A 16,943-nucleotide genomic window follows, 5' to 3' on the forward strand; every position below is an offset into this window, starting at 1 on the left:
TGCATTATTTGGATGTGGAGCAAGTTTTCAGATGAGAGCCCCTGTCTTTCCTTGATCTGCAGAGCTGGAGCCAGGAGACAGAGCAGTTAAAGGTTTTCTGTCTCCTTGACTTCCCAATACTCAGAATGTTTTAAGAACAACCAACCCAAATCAAAAGTCCATCTAATCAAATAGATTAAAGTGGTCTTCAAAGACTCTGATCCTTCACACTTTTTTTTTTTTTTACAATACCAAAACATTGCAATTATTTATTAACATCTAATTACTGCAATAATAAATGCATAAGATTTTGGTCACTGGGACTGAGCATTGAAACAGATCTTGGCACCTTTTAATTTTCTCCATGTGTGCTTCCAGGGAGGGAATTTTACACACTGTTGTAAAGAATACAAAGCCTATATTTTCTTTCTCCCTAAATCTTTTGGTCATAAAATAGAAACAATGGCATTCACAAGACTAAAAAAAAAAAAAAAAGATCCTCTGCTGAAATACTTTCAAGTTTTTCTCCTCTTTAAGTGCATCTCTAATGTGCTACCCTTTGACCATATCTAATACAAATATCCCTTTATCCAGGTCTCACATCAGAGTGCTCCTAATGCCCATAGAGACTGCAAAGATTGACAAAGAAAATTAGATGCCATTGGAATTTCTGTCTTTTACAACAAACTGTGGCTGCTTAAAAGGAAGCATTGTTTTTTAAATACAGAATTTGTGGGTAACTTGAATTTGCATGGAGCATTCATAGGGCTTCTTTCAAAAAAAACACCTTATTAAATGGCAATTGTGTTTTGGCAGGTTGGATTGCCTGTAATAGTAGATTACAAGCAATAATTTTTACCATATTTTGTTATTTTATATTTTGGGGTAGCAATGGAATACAATTCATTCTTGAAATAGAACAATAAGTGCATTTCAAAAGTAAAAAGAAATAACCAGAGATTTAGTGAATGCTAAACAGAGTTAAATTGAATGCATCTGGAAATAGAAGGTTGTGTTTTTCATGTGTTCAAAAGCAAATGTAGTCTACCTTATAATCTTGCTTTAATCATCAGCCATCAAAGGGACCCAAACACACAATGAAAATTATAAAACATATCAATTGTGATGCTAAAGATACCATAATAATTCCACATGGGCTAGCCTGCCAGGAACTGATGTTAAAAATCACATTATTTCTTGAGAAATAATTCTTCTTAGCATTTCACACTAGTTTTTCATACATTTGTCCACTCAGAGAGCAAAGAGAAAAATGAATAAAGAAGTGATTATGCAAGGAAAAGGGATGCAAAAGTACATTTAGGTGAAACAGCACTTAAAGTGTTTGAGTAACACTGGAAACCATGTTCTACATCTTAGACATGGTTTAATGAAAACTCAAGCAACTTAATGCTGAATTTTATTTACACTGCCCCATTTACATCCTAAAGTTCCCCCTGCCCTGCACTTAAAGGGACCCTCTCACCCCACTCTGAAGATAAAATATCAAGAAATAGGGACAGCACACATGAAGAGCGAAAACAGTGCACATGCCAGGGAAATTGCTGCTCCTGGAGGGAAGGAGAACAAAACCAAGCAGCAGCATCTTGATCCCTGCAGGCTTTCCTCACACAGGAAACACCTTGGTGGCTCTCACTCCAGTTTTCCAATGGTGTTGCAGAGGCAGCTCTGGTTTGCCATGGAGAGCTCGGGAGGGGATCGGTGTGATCACTCTGCACAAACACATCCCACAGGGCTGTGAGCCACAGCTGGCACCCAGTGCCTGCAGCAGTGGCAGGAGGCAAATCCCCTGCAGCTCCAGCTGCCCCTTCCAGCTGTGATACCTGCTCCAGCAGCAGCTACTCCTGGAGTACAGAGCTCCTTACTCACCCCTGGCTGAGATACACACACCTTGCTCATGGGTCACACCAGCAGCACTTAGCCACAAGTTCTCTTTCCTCTGTTATAAAGAAGGATGAGAGACAATCCTCACAGGAGCTTCTTCCTTCCAGCACAGATAAAGAAGCTCTTACTAAAACAAGGAAGTTTCTGGAAGCCTTTATCTCTTGCTTTGCTTGGAGCATCTTCCTACAGCCTTCTGCAGCTTCCCCAGTTCCCCTGAAGAAACAACAGACCGTGCCCACAGTCTTTTGTTTTTGTTCCCTCCACTTCCCCAGTTCCACATTTAAGTTCCCCACGTGGAAGAGAACTGTGCTCGTGATGAGATCAAAGATGGAATTGGACTGGGTCCAGGATGGAAGATTCCAACCTGGACATGATGCTGTGGTTCCAGCAGTGCCATGAGAGCTCCCCCAGCCCTTGCACACACACTGATTTCAGTTTCTCTGCCTGGTGGAATAAATGAGGTTCTTTCCATGCTGGAGGAGCCAGCTGCGCTTCTGTAGGAGCTCGGGGTGTGCCTGGACAGCCCCTCACTCCTCCAGCTCCTCCTGGGACCTGTCCCTCTGCTGCAGCTCAGGGAGAACCTTCTGCTCTGCCTTACCTGTGCCACTGCTGGGCTACAGCAAGGCAAAAACAGGCAGGCAACCACACAAACCTTGCTGGCTCTAAAGGTCTCCTTTATCTCAGAATTATTTCCTTTTGTCTGCTAGGAAACGCAATAATTCCAACTGCTCCCCAGGCCTTTCTACCTACATAAACTCCAATTTTCAGGTATTTGAACAAAGTTTTGGTTTGCTGTGCCATCATACAGCCAGTCCCATCAGTCTGACCCATCACCTGACCACCTAGAAATTACCCTGATCAGTGGTGCTAGCAATCAATAAAGTCCAGCATAATAATCAGGTTATAAAAAAGACTGTTCACAAAGCATTTTGCTGCTATTTGGATTTTTTTGTCTGGTTGTAACGGCAAAAGAAAGCTTTAATATTTAATCAAAGCAGTTACTAAATATTTTTTTAAGGGGAAAATGAAATTCATCATGAATATTTTCTGTTGTTTATTAGGAGCAATAAGTGAACAAACATATAATTACTTATGACAACTTGACAGGTAATATCCAGGCTTCCAAAACCTACCAGAGAAAATGAACTCTAAAACAGATTTTAAAGGTTATGAAAGTGTTTTATGTCAGATATCATTTTTGTCTTTAATGGAATGATGGATCTGGCTGTTTCAGAGAGGCGATCACTCTGAAACACAAGGGGAGATCTTTGAGAACTCAAACTGCTTAGGATTTATTCTAATACTAAATACTAGATGGGTTCAGCTGGATAGATATTACCTCTGTGCCATCCTGCTTCTCTATCTACAAGTTTTTGCTTTTCTCCAAAGCAAATCTTGAGTTAAAAAGGAAAAATATAAAGTTACAACACGACAAATTTGGTCTACCTATTCTGATTTCTGGAAAAACCCAAGAATTATCTAGGCAGATACTACCACCAGTAATTCTAATGGTTATTGATTACTGTGAGTACTAAAAGCAGACTGAAATTCCAAGATAATACCATGCATTTTTTCTGGTGCCTTAGGAAACTGCTATGACAGCATTAAAATTGTCTGACTCCAAGTGTCCCACTCCTGCACTTTACAGCAAAGAAAGAAAAAAACTGTATGAAACAAGTTTTCAAGCTGAAAGCATTTGCTAAAGTGCATATCAGCTATGTTACATTATCATAATGTAGTTGGGATTGCAAATGTTTATCTGTTTGGGGCAACTTCCGTCTGCCAAAATCTACATTTTTAGACAGGAACTGCACTCTTCACTACTTTTCTGCCACACATTTTAATCAGGAAATCAGGTATACTGATTTTACTGTCCAGGCAAAACGTCTTTGCACTGAGACAGAGGAACCCTGTCAGCTGGGGAGGAGATTATCAACAATGCCTCCCCCTTGCCTCTAAGTTGATTTCAGGTAATTGGATTCCTGCAGTCCTGTCCTTCAGCCTCCCAAGATCCTTCATATGAAAAGTGAACAGAAGGGTTAATTTTAGTGACAGTAGTATAAGTTTATGTAACAGATTGCTAAAATGAATTCTATTCCGAATTACCAAGGTTCGTATATTTATATATAAAGCAAGCCACAGGACAGCTGGAATAATTATGTCCTTAAGGATTCCTATAGGAAGGTTTCTGCTTTGTGTTCAAGAAACAAAGGTCTGCCTTTTGCCAGAGGATAGAAATACAAATAAATACACAGATAAGAATCTCTCTGTGGAGAGATCAGTGAGGAACTCAAAGTCTAGAGCCCCAAAATGTAATTTAGGAGCTTTCCAGAGTAAGCAGCTACCTGCAACCACCACTGATAACTTCCACTCTGTTTTGTTTTTCTGTACCAGCTGCATCTCCATCTCTGGAAGTATCAAAGTGCCCTGTGGCATGGCTGTGCATCGTCCCAGCAATTCCTTGGGCTCAAAAGCCACAATTTCACCCAGCAAGCCTGTAATGGTGCTGCCAACAGGCAGCTTTAACTTTGCCAGTACCTCTGGAGAGATGCAATAAATCAGCCAGAGCACATCCAGCATTAGGACACGATTCCCAGAGGTGCAGCACACCCAGGGCTGCTCTGCTGCTCCTGCAGGGAAATCAGCCCTTGGCTCCCTTATTTCCCCCTTTGTTCTAACACATCTCTGGGCAAAGCTGGTGCAGGGCAGTGTCACCCTGATTCTTGGGATTTTCTAAAGCCTTCTCAATTTACATTCCGTTAGAGAACTTTCTCACACAACTTTCTGTAAACAATCTATTGTTTTGCATTCCTCCATAGAGGTGGAGAAATTTGATGTACTGGTAGTTTGTCCAATGTCATTGGAGAGGTGGCAAATTCACCCTCCAATCCACTGTCACCTTTGGAAAAGTATAAATGCAGGAGTCAGAAAATAAACTTCCTCTCTTTTTCACCTTGCAATAGCAGCAGCTCACGTCGTGCTTTCATGTGTCCTGTAGTGACAGGGCAGGGGGATGGAGGATAAAGGCAGGGTGTGGGGTGTAGCACACCAGGAATGCTCAGAGGTTTAACAAAGCCTGACGCGAGATTTGCCAGATGGTTCTGTACCGGATTGTAAAACTTTAAACTAATCTTCATTTAAGAGTTTTAAGGGCTGTATCCCTCTTATAAAGCCTCTTGCTCTTTTGCCTGGTTGATTCTGGTAAATTATAGATCAGACTTTAGAAAACTGCTTCCATGAACAGCAGCTCCTTAAATCTCAGCTAAACTGAGCAAGAAGATTACATGTTATTATGATGTAGCACAGCAGGATTTTTGTACAGCAAACATAATGATGTAGAGAAGGATAAAACTATCATTCTGCACAAGGAGGTCATCCACAGAAGAACAATGCTCTCTATACAGCAGCCAAATCCATCCCTACGTGGTGAATCTTCACTGGGAAAATGCTTTCTCTTAATGGTTCTGTAAAGAAACCCAACCATAAGCAAAAAAACCCAAATCTGCACTTCAGGATTCAACTATCAAGCACTGTACCACAAAGGAGATGTCATTAGGGAGAAATTATTCTAAATACTACTAGAAAAAGTATCTATTTCAAGGGCAATTTTAGGGTAAATGCATCTTGTTGGTTTTATGCAAGGAGAAATGATTTTCTCTGAATCCCAAGGGATATGTCAGATAGCGTATGTAGCATTAAAAAATCAAAATGCTCACTAATCTTACAAGCACATATATATACTTTTAATTGTAAATCAAATCCAGTTCATGTGGAAAAGAATAGAGTCAGTACACTCGTGTAGAAATTCTTTCCACCTGATATTTGTATTTGCCATCTTACTCATTATCTTCCCTACTAAAATTCTAATAGAGAGAATTGCAGATTTCAGACACCACATGATGATAAAGTGGGAACAACAGAGAATAAATGCAGGTGTTCAGTAACCAGCAGCAGCAAAAATGCAAAAAATCAAGAGACTGAGACCACCAAGTCTGCAAGTTGATACAGGAATTTGATACTAAAAACATAGCTTATCAATTTTTTGAACAGGTGATGCAAATGCTTATGTCTATTCAGCTCTGAGGCAGTATCCTATTGAAATTGCTCTAATTTCCTTTTCCTCTACATGATTCTGATTGCAGTGTAGTAATGTCAAACGATCTCCTTCTCTCTTTTTTTTTTTAATTGAAACATTGTTTTCTGCACATGAAAGCTTTTGACTTAAAAGCAAGCAGGTGTGACATTCACAGCCGTGGTCCTTTCAAAATGTCATGCACAGAAATTTTACAGATTTATCCTAAAGTTTCCTGTAACAATAGCAGCATTTTTAAATGCCTAAGAAAAATGCCTGTGAACATACTGGTGAAGACTGATGCACAACTGATTTTATTACATTTAAATTACAATCAGAAACTGTTATCCTTCTGTTTTATCTTGCACATCATTGCTTACAAACTTAAGCAAGTTTCCCAGATTTCAAATACGATAAAGAAATTCCTAATCAATGCACAGTTAAATGCTTTCTGATATAAGAGCAGAGGAATTACCACCAATTCAGATAATCCTAAAGGAGTAAAAAAAAAAAAAAAAACTTCACATTTCACAAACACTGAGCTTTTTTAGTTCATATACATAAAAAAATCTTAGTTGTAATAGCTGATAAAATATGCTTACACTATATGTTCTGACTTGAAAGTATTTACATATATAAAACTAATGTGACATTAGATGCTAAGGTATTCTCACTTCAAGTGAAAGGAAGGAAAAAAACATAATATCAAACAGCTTGTTTTACTTGCCAGAGCTCTACTTAGCTTTTAAAGAATGAATATAAATGTACACAAATCCATTTTGTGACTCGATATAAAGCATTGTGTTAAAAATGTAGTACACGGTAGCAAAACTACAAGATTTTATATTCCTGCATATTTCCTCCAGAGTTGTTAAAATTCACATTTCTTGCTATATCCTGTCATAAAAATAGTTTCTCTTTCTGCAGGTTATTCAGGAAAAACAGCGGAGCCCCTGCCCGGATCCACCTTGTCCAAATGTGGGGCTTTTTTAGGGCTTGTCATCTTCTTTCTCTGTGGCATGACTAAGTTATACTTTAGAGAAATCCAGCTTCTTATAAAGAACATTTGCAATTTAAATTGCTCTTTCTCTCTGAACATTAAGTCTGAATTGGATAAAGTTGTTAAAAGCTGAGGCTTCCTCATTTTTTTACTAATCAAGCCAACCAAAATTACATTATCAGAGTCAGCCAGGAGTAGCGAGGACCTGGTTATGGAGAAAGGCCTGAAAGGGAATCTCACACACTGATTACAGCCAGGGGAGAATGGCTGACCAACCTCTACACTTTAAGCTTTGAAGTGTGGCAGAACTAAGGAAAATGTGCCACCTCAAATTAGATTTTTCCAGAAAGTTGATAAATAGGCTTACTCATAAAGAGCAGCAAGACTAATCTGCAATTCTCCTGACATTAGACAACATGATCTATAGAAGCCTTGTTGGATCATCAGTTCTTTTCATTTGATGTCATCCTATTTATATTCCTTATCCCCAGCTGTGACTATTTGTCTTATAAAGCATGTTAGATTTTTCTAGTACATATTGGAGCTCTGAGTATATGAAGTAAAATAAAAAGTCAGATTGTTCTTCAGGTGGCAGGAGTGTGTCCAGGACAGGCACTCCAACCATAAATAAACCCTCAGGAGATAAAGAAATATGTTGGGAAATGCTTTTATTGCTCCTTATCATGACTTTCAGTAAATTATTCAGCCTCTATGCTAAGCTGTGGCACAGAATTCAGACTGGCTGCAAAGAATGTGACTTGTGAAGGAGGGAGGAGCAGGGGAGGCAGGTGGGGCCAGGGGAGGTGAGAGGGGCTCCAGCTGCCCCAAGCCACATCTGTGCAAGGAGGATCCATCGCCCACTTAAGCCGAGAATGTCTGTAGGCTGGAGCAGCACAGCTTGGGAAAAATTTGCAGGTCTTTTGATACTTTGCAGGTGGTCAGGATAGAGCCCAAAATCTCCATACTTTTCTAGTAAAATCCATAAAAATTTGTATTGCACCAGCAAAAAAATGGTGCCTGTCATCCTCGCTGCTTCTTCTTTCCTTCCCTTGGACATCTCTGCACATCAGCCTCCCATCAAGAAGAACAATACAAATATTCCCTTTTTCTTAATGGGAAAGTGCCATCACAGATCCCACAAAACCCCATCAAGTTTCCCCCAACACTCCTGTGTTATGCCAAACCCATCCTCACTCTTGGTTAGAAATCCCTTCTGAAGTTACAGGAAAAATTCTACCTTGATGTCACAGTTTTTGCTGTAGTTTGCTGTCAAGAGAATAGTCATTCTGTTTTGAGAGGAATCATAAATTTATAACTATTGTTCTTTTCAGCTAAACATAACAAATAATAATATTACAAAATTATTTTTCTGGCCGACCTATATAATGTGTCTACTGTGCTGCATTTCTGGAAGGAGGGAACATAAAATACATGGGAAGCTGCACTGAATAAAGAGATTTTGGAAGCCCTGACAGACTGAGGCCAAGGTCCACCAGTGCCACAATTTCCCTGGCTCATAGTGCCTCTGTAAGTGTGGCAGATTTGTGTCCTTGGGCCATGGAAGCAGGACAGGAGTGCAAATCAGGCAGGCTCAGCAGCATTCTGAGTTTGAGGCTCTGTTCTTTGGAGGGTTCATAAGCCCACCCAGGGATATTCAGGGCAGCTCCTATAACACAGATGTGTTATCATTATATTCCAGATATCAACACAAGGCCCCTTAGCCCAGATATTGGGTTGGCTTTAAATGTTGAATATTAAATTTAAATGGTCAATATTTAATACAAGAACTACCTCTGTTTTCTCTGTGATCTTGCCCCTGCTCTGACCAGAGCTTTGCTCAGATCAGGGTCAGGCAGCAGAGGCAGAGGTCACCACTCCTTGTGGTGGCCAGCACTGAGTGTCCCCAACAATGACCTTACAAAACCAAAGCTCACTTTAAATCCCCTCTTGTTTATCCTGCAGAAAATAATGCATCCTAATGGATTAAGGAAAACAATATCAATATTGTCGCTGCTGTCTTTTACACAAAGCTCTTATACATGTTAAGGAAAACGGTAATTTGTTTATTCGGGGCAATTGCTTCCATTCTTCCTGATGACAAATTCCAGGAACAATTTGAGCTTTTAGAAATAGTTAATGAGATAAAAATCATTAAGGCATCATTCTGATGCAAGGTGAATGGTTTCCATGTCTCCAATGAGGGATCTGAAAATAAACATTTGGAACATTTAAGAGCCAAAACCACGGAATGTGGCCATCATTGGCTTTCCAAACTGTTTACACCGAGTTCTTGCTTGTCTTGGATTAAGCACACAGTGAAATAACATATGGTACTGAAATCAGACATAGCAACTGCTTTTATTAAGTGAAATAATTTTATAAAAGTGTGCTAATCTGTCCACACACAACAGACTGGGAATAATTTCACTTATAAAGATTGTTATATGAGTCTTGTGTTATCTTCTCTAATACCTATGATGTATGTATTCCATAAAAAAAAAAAAAAAAAAAAATCTGCCATCTCTAGATTACTGCACTAAATCTACTTGTGTAAATTCTTCAGGAATTTTCCTTAAGGAACATGAAGCACTTCCTCAATTTATAAAACAGTGACCCTTAAACCTTATCAGATTATCCTCTGGTATTTTTATTATTCCAGTTCTTACATCTCATGAATTACTCACTGAACTGAAAGATCTCAACTTGCATCAAGTCATTTTTTCTAGCAACAACACTGGTTCAAGGATCAATAAAGGGAAAAAAAAGCAGCAAAACAAAAAAACAAACCAAAACCCCAAAGCATCAAACTCCAAAAATAACCCAAAATATCCTGGGTCTGTACTCTTTGTTTTTACAGACTATTTGATCTTTTAAATTTAAGCACAGCTTTGTATTTTGTGTGAATTGAAACATTATCATGGAGAGAAATCAAACAAAACATATTGAAACAACCTAAGTAAGGATTTGTCCCACAATCCTTTAAGTATTATCCTACAACATAAATATAGATAAAGCACATTATTACAAAGATGTAAAGATGTTATGATATATCTCTACATATATAAAAGCCTCAGCATTCAAAGGTAAAAATAATATTTTTGCTTTCTTTGCTCTTGCAGGCTTATCTCAAAGGGAGCAGTTGGGAAGAAAGAGGAGGCCGTGTAACACGTGTTGACTGAACCAAATGGAATTTTCCAGGCAGTGCAGATAGGCTGGCTGTGCCCTCTGGAGCTGAGAGCTGCTCAGTGTGAGTGAAGTGGAACTCAAAACCCGACCATCATGAACTTTTCATGCCCTTCCCAATCCCCATATCCAGCTGTGATGCAGCCATGGCACAAATGACCCTCAGCAAGGTCCCCATCGGCCAGCCCAAGAACCTGTGCTGACAACAGCCCACAGCTGGCAGCACATTTCCTTTCTTGAGCAAACAAGAGTTGGAATAGGAAAGGAAAATGAGAAGAAGGAAAATGTCACTGCTGCTCAGTCACTGGGTGCTCAGAGATACTGCTGATTAATGTATTAACTGAAGAGCCCAAAAAAGACAAACCTTTTGAATCGGGGAATGAAAAGACATTTGTTCTCCTTTGTAGACAAACACTGATTATACCAGGGAAATTTAACCACTGCAAATATAAAAATCACAGCTAAAATAATTAATAAAAGTGGTAAATGACATGACAAAAGGAATGACATGAAAGAGTTCCCTCAAAACCACCAGCTTATGACACACAGCAAAATGAGCACGTGTCACGCGACTGATGCAAGACAAAAGATCAACAACGGTGGAGGAAGACTTCTGGAAAGCTGGAGATCAAATAAAAAATGCAAAACTATTTTCTGTGTTAAATACGTATGATAAACATCAACTGCAAGACAACAGACTTAGTCCTGCCTTGTCCTGGATCCTGAGAGTGAGAAATTTTACATAACCCTTCATCTCTCCTTCACGGGAATTCTTAAGGAAATACTTTATATCGGTGAATTTTTAGTTTCTTTTTAAACAATTTTAGCAAGGCCAAAAACAGTAAATAGAAGATAGAAACTTTCATGTTCTATTTCTATTCCTAACACTCAATGAACCACATGACAAATTCAATTGTCTCTCTCCTTGTACCCAACTCACCACACAGAGAATACAGACTTATCTTTCCTAGAAAAAATACCAATAATAAAGAATTAATCTTTCAACTTCCATTCAGATTACGTATATAAATATAATTTATCATTATTTTTAAAAAACAGACAAAAACTACTGTGGAAGTAATTTTTCTACTTCTCTATTTCCACATTTATCCTATATTTACATCTCACTTTAAAGAAATTGTCTACTGTAGAGATTTCATTGATATTCACTTTAGGGAAACCAGTTGATTTCAGCAAAAATTAGTGGAGAAGAATCTTCTTATAAAAGATTAAAATGGCTCTAAAGGAAGTTACACTGCTCAAGTAAAGCCTTAAATACTTATCACCTTACAAAAGTTTAGAATGATATCTCAGCCAGAAATCAGACCAGCTTTAAAAAATGGTAATGTTTCCCTCCCAGAAACACATTTAAATTTGATTTTTTCTCTCCCTTACTTTCTCAGTCCTTATGACTATTTCTATTTTATAAAACCTCTTCAAGCAATTTTCTGCCAACAATTGGCGTCTTTAATTTACCACTACCATAAATTCCCAACCACAAGGGTAGATTCTTTGCTGCTTTAGATCTGCATTTAATTCCACATCCCTTCCTTTCATTTCACAAATGCCCACCTTTATCTACATCATTTTACTTTGGGGCATCATTTCACTTAGTCCTCCCTAGCCAGAAGTCCTCTCAGACCCTCCCACAAACTTCAAGCTTCAGTAAATTGATTTGCTGTCTCCTCTAACTATCCTCCACAACAAATCAATCCTTTGACTCTTGCAACTTTTCTGAAGCCTCACCTCTTGCCTGCAAGAGGAAAGCTGTAATCACCCTTTATTTGCATTTCTCCGTGGCAATGAAGAAAGATTGATTTAGGATTAAGCATTTGCCATCCCAGCTGGGTTCAGACAGAGCCAATTGACCCCTCAGCCCTCCCAGTCTCGCTGCCATCACTTCCCATCGGAGCTGGAGCATGGTTGGAACTCTGAGGCTTTGCTGCCACACACAGAAGTTCCTCAGAGCCTCTCACACAGACCAATACCCACCACAGTGAGCACTTCTGAGGAAATGCTTTTCCATCACACACTTTGGGAAAACTTATTTCAATTTGCTCCATTTGCCTCACTACTAGAATGTAACTGAATAAAAAAACATTTTAAAAAACCCACCTAGGACTTGATCTCATCTGACTAATGACTAGAATCAGTCATGCAAAAATACAGTTTAAAAGCTGTATTTTTTAAGGGAGTAGCTTCTGTAACTAAACTATTCAGACTATAATTAAGATTGAGCTGCTCAGAATTCTTGGAGCAAGTCCATAACTTCATATGAGGTGGTTTTGTATTCTGGAAAGCTCACCACATCATCAGGTAAATCAGAAAGACAGGAAGACAATGGATACAGATACAGTAAATGCATCTCTCCTACAGAATAAATGGTGTTGTACATCTTAGAACATAATGAAAAGCAGAGGATCCATGTATTGACACCCAGGTGTGTTTGTAGGTCCAGTAAGTTGTACAGCGACTGCTCAGAAAATTCTAGCTGAAGAAGTGGGGGGATTAAATTAAATTATTATGTTGTTTTTCTTCAGGATTAATCTTCTGCACTGTTGGTTGGAGTGCTGAGCACATCAGGGATTTCACAACATGGCATTAAAGAGCAACAATATTCAGAGCTATAATAATTAAGACAAAACAGACATGATCTCCAGAGAACAGTGCAGAACCTTATTTTCCAGCACCTTTAAGCTATTCAGGGCTGTGGGAGTGAGATCTTTATAAGTGATAATTCCACCCTATGGCACTTCAACACATTTCTCATAAACAACTCACATTTGCCCGTGTTAGTTCTCGTGTACTTTGCAGTTTTAGCAACACGGCGCTCCTCGTTTGTGCGGATTTGCATTTGCCCGCGCTCTTTGGATGTGAGCTGGCAAAGCCTGGCTCAGCTCCAGGGCCAGGCAGCCCCAGAGAGCTCCTGCTGACGAGGGAGCTGTGCCAAGATGTCACTGTGTGTGCCCCAGTGACTGAATTCCACAATTGTGCACGTGGGCAGGGCACGGCACAGCCCCCGAGCTTCTCATCCCAGCCCACGTCGGTCTTGGGACCACCAGCAAAACCTGTGCAATCACCAAATCATTCAACAGTTGCTTTTCCAGAGAGTTACACAGCGTGGAAAACTCTGCTTCAGCAATAATACAAGCAGTTAAAGGAGGAAACCACCAGGTAAAAGCAGATGTGTCATCCTGTAGTTGTAGAGATTGTGATGGTCAGCTTTCAACTCCACGTGTTAAATAAATAAAATTAGTTTGATTCTCAGAGAAATCAACTACAAGTTTCATGAGAGGAAGTTGTGCAAGAGTTTTAACATGAAGGTTTTTTTTTTTTTTTTTTTTTAAAGTATTTCAGAGAATTTAAAAGAAAGACAAAATTAAATGTGCTGGGGTGCTAAGGTCAGCTCCCTAATGCACAGCACACATTCACTAGTGCAAAATGCTTTTACAGTTTCCTGAGGTTTAACGTGCTCTTTGCTGCTTTTATATGTCAACAGGTTCATCCTACCGTGCCCTCGAGGAGCATTGGTAAATCACCCCCTTCATTATCAGCCAGAGCTGAGCGAATAAACCCGGAGAAGTTAACCACAAACACCCTGTCCCTGGCACAGCACACACTCCTGGGCTTGAAATGTGAATTCCTGAGACTGGCACAGGCATCATCTCACTGAGACAAAAACACCTGTGCTGACCTCGGTGTTAAAAGTTCCTGCCAGGATCTCCATCAGAATCATTAGCTGCTCCAGAACTCAGAGCAAACAGGCTTTGCAGGGCTGCAGCAGAAAACTCAACCCTGGAGCATGTCCTGCTGGCTGCTGCTCCACACAGATCCAAGGAAAACCACGATTCAGGGATTATCATCTACCAACAACCCCCCTGCTGCTGGGATAAATCCAAACTGACCACGTGCTTTCAGGGATTCTTCCAAAGCTGCAATCTCTCCTCTTTCCTCAACATCTGTGAGAAAGCAGCCCCAGCTCTAGGTCATGGCCATTATTGTCATTTCCAGATGAGGCATCTCCAGAACAGCAGATCCATGGCTGCATCCATTCCTCCCTCTCCAACCCTGCTTCCCCAGGCTGGAGCTCTGCAGCTCTTCACAGTTTACACACACAATACTCACTGACCTGTCCAGGTTTCTCTCATGTAAATGTGACCATTCAGTTGAAGTCCCCAGCCCATGAAAAAAGACTCAAGTCTGATTTTTAAACCCTTTCCATTAAGGCTGTATAAAGGGAGCTTTCTTTTTGAGATTCCTACCAATTTAAAACACTGCTCTAAAATCCCACACCTGTAAATATCATATTTTTTCCTCCTATTTTTTTTTTTTTTTGTTTGTTTTTGCAGAAACCCCAGAAGACATGCCCATTTGTATGGAACTTGCACTGTGGTGTTTGGCAGCATGACAACCACATTTTATACAAGTTGTCACCAGGAGACTTGTTCTGGCCAGAATAAATTTGCTCACCACAAACGGGTATGTGCAGGAATGTCCCACCAGCAGGAAATGGTTTTGTCTATACTCGGTGACAACTGTGGTCACAAAGTAAGAATACTTCCAGCTTCACTGAAATTCTTTGAAATTCCCTACCCTGCTGTTCTGCTTGTGTTGGAATAAAACCAAACCTCTCAGCCCAGATCTACTTTCCCAAGGAACTCTCAAAGCTCATCTTTTGTGCCCAATATCTTTATGAAACACAAAACACCCAGAGATATCTGTGATGCTGTTTATTTATATTATGTCAGGTAGTACTGGGTGCCAGCACATCATAAAATATTGATAATTTTTAAAAGGCTGTGGTTTATTTTTTCCCCTTCGGGGTATCATACAGCCTGCATATCAATTTACGATTATTTTATCAATCTTTATAGTTTTAGTGTATGAATAAAACTCTGTAATAATAAAATCTTGTAAATGAATAAATTACTTGTAATTAACATCTATCCCTATCCATCTTTTTTACTCTCTAACTATATATATGCAGCAGCTTAGGTAATGAAGAGTGCAGTATCTCAAAGTTAATAAGTAAAGGAATATACTGAAGTGCTTAATTATACAAAAACAATTTCATTTATTTCAATTATGCAACTGTTGCAAATTTCAACATTTCAAAGTGTATAGCTCCAAAAGTATTTTTGGGTTTTGTTTTTGGGGTTTTATTTAAATTAAGCAACCTTCTCCAGTCTCTCAAAAGTTTTAAGTGCCATAGGTACAACATAATTGCAGAACTACAAAGATGCTTTATGACTGACATGACACTAATAGTCCTTGTGGGTGTACCTTTATTTTAAGAAAGAATGAAAACTGTTTTCTGGTTTTTGTCAGAGATTGCTTGTTGTGGGTTACTTATTTTAAAAATATGTCCAAGTATTTTTCTCTCAGCTTATCGTTTTGAAGCTGAAGAACTTGTTCAACACTCCAGATAAAGGACAGCAAGTGGGCCTTCTATTGAACTCCAATGATTAAATTACTAAACTAAACCTTCTTGCAGTGAGAGCTGAAGTTCAGATGTTTATTTCATTTCTCTCACTCTCCCATCCTTTTAGTTATCCATTACCAGCTATCTGGATTACCACCATCAATAAAAATTGGTTTGTGCCATTAGGCAGGGGTCAGCATCTTGAAGAGACTCTGCATCTAATTATATAGATTTGCAATTACAGCTGTGTAAAACACTTAACATCCACATGTTAGAGCTATAACTTGGAGCCTGTAGTGAAATAATTACACTGGTGAATGCTGTGATCCCTGGAGATAACAGGGTGGGATCCACTCACAATTAGTGCCTGAAAATCTGAACCCAAACCTGAGAATGGCACCATTCAACAGGGCATTAATGCTTGGGGGATGAAGAGGGTCTCACTCACAGCTCCTCACCCCTTCCTTCCCACAAGGGATCCACCCAGGAATTCCCTGGAGCTCCTCTCACCCTCCCTGCAGCCCCTTTCAGGGCAGGAGATGCAGAGCCAGATTTCACCTCCCTCGTGCCACAGCCATCCAAAGCACTGCAGAGGAGAATTCACAGCACAGCTGGATCATAAAGCAAACACCTCCTGAGTTTTCAGATCCACTAACCAGTGAGGAACTTCCAGAACCCTCCCAGTAAGAGCAACACTAAGCAATTACAGAGCTAATTCAATATTTTTACTCTCAAGTCTTTCAAGAACAACTGGAAACTTTCAGAAAGCACTTCTGGTACCTGCCAGGATAAATGGCTCCAGTAAATACATTTGAGAAGCTGCAAGAGAAAGATCTGGATTTCTCTTTTGCCTGGGAAGTTTTGTCTTATGTCCTCTTCCCCCTCCACTGCTGATGCCTCCAAAGCACAGAGACTCCAGAGACCCAGATCTGTGGAAGCCAGACTAGGTTTGGTTTCCTTACATATCTATTTTTATCTGAAATCTCATTTTTTCCTCTTTGCTTTTTTTTTTTATATGCTTTAGCCACTGAGCTAATTCATCCTTATAGACAAATAGTGCTCACCTTAACTTTCAACACAAAATGCTGTTTGGAAAAATTGCAGAAAGCTCAAATTAGGACAATATACACCCATGTGCATCACCACTTTAATTTAAATAGGCTTTTAAGTAGAAGAAGGCAGCAATCTTTTCACTTCATTTCTCCCAACAGATGCTAATAAGAGAAAGATATGAGCATTTTAAACTTCAGAGGTCAACAGGTTCTCTAAAGGCAAAGTAGAAACATTTCTATTACTGTTTTTATTCAAGCATCACTGTGGGAAAAGGCAAGTGCTACCTCACACATGATATATCCATCACATTATGCCTGTTACCACAAGCATTA

General features: G+C 39.5%; 1 protein-coding gene across 4 annotated transcripts in view; it reads right to left on the minus strand.

Annotated features, from left to right (window-relative positions):
- The window catches only part of PCDH11X (protocadherin 11 X-linked), a 433,677-nt gene that overhangs the window by 237,228 nt on the left and 179,506 nt on the right, over window positions 1-16,943 (minus strand). The window lies entirely within an intron of this gene.

This window comes from Lonchura striata, chromosome 4A, assembly GCF_050655825.1.
Source record: "Lonchura striata isolate lonStrDom1 chromosome 4A, ASM5065582v1, whole genome shotgun sequence".
Classification (NCBI taxonomy): domain Eukaryota; kingdom Metazoa; phylum Chordata; class Aves; order Passeriformes; family Estrildidae; genus Lonchura; species Lonchura striata.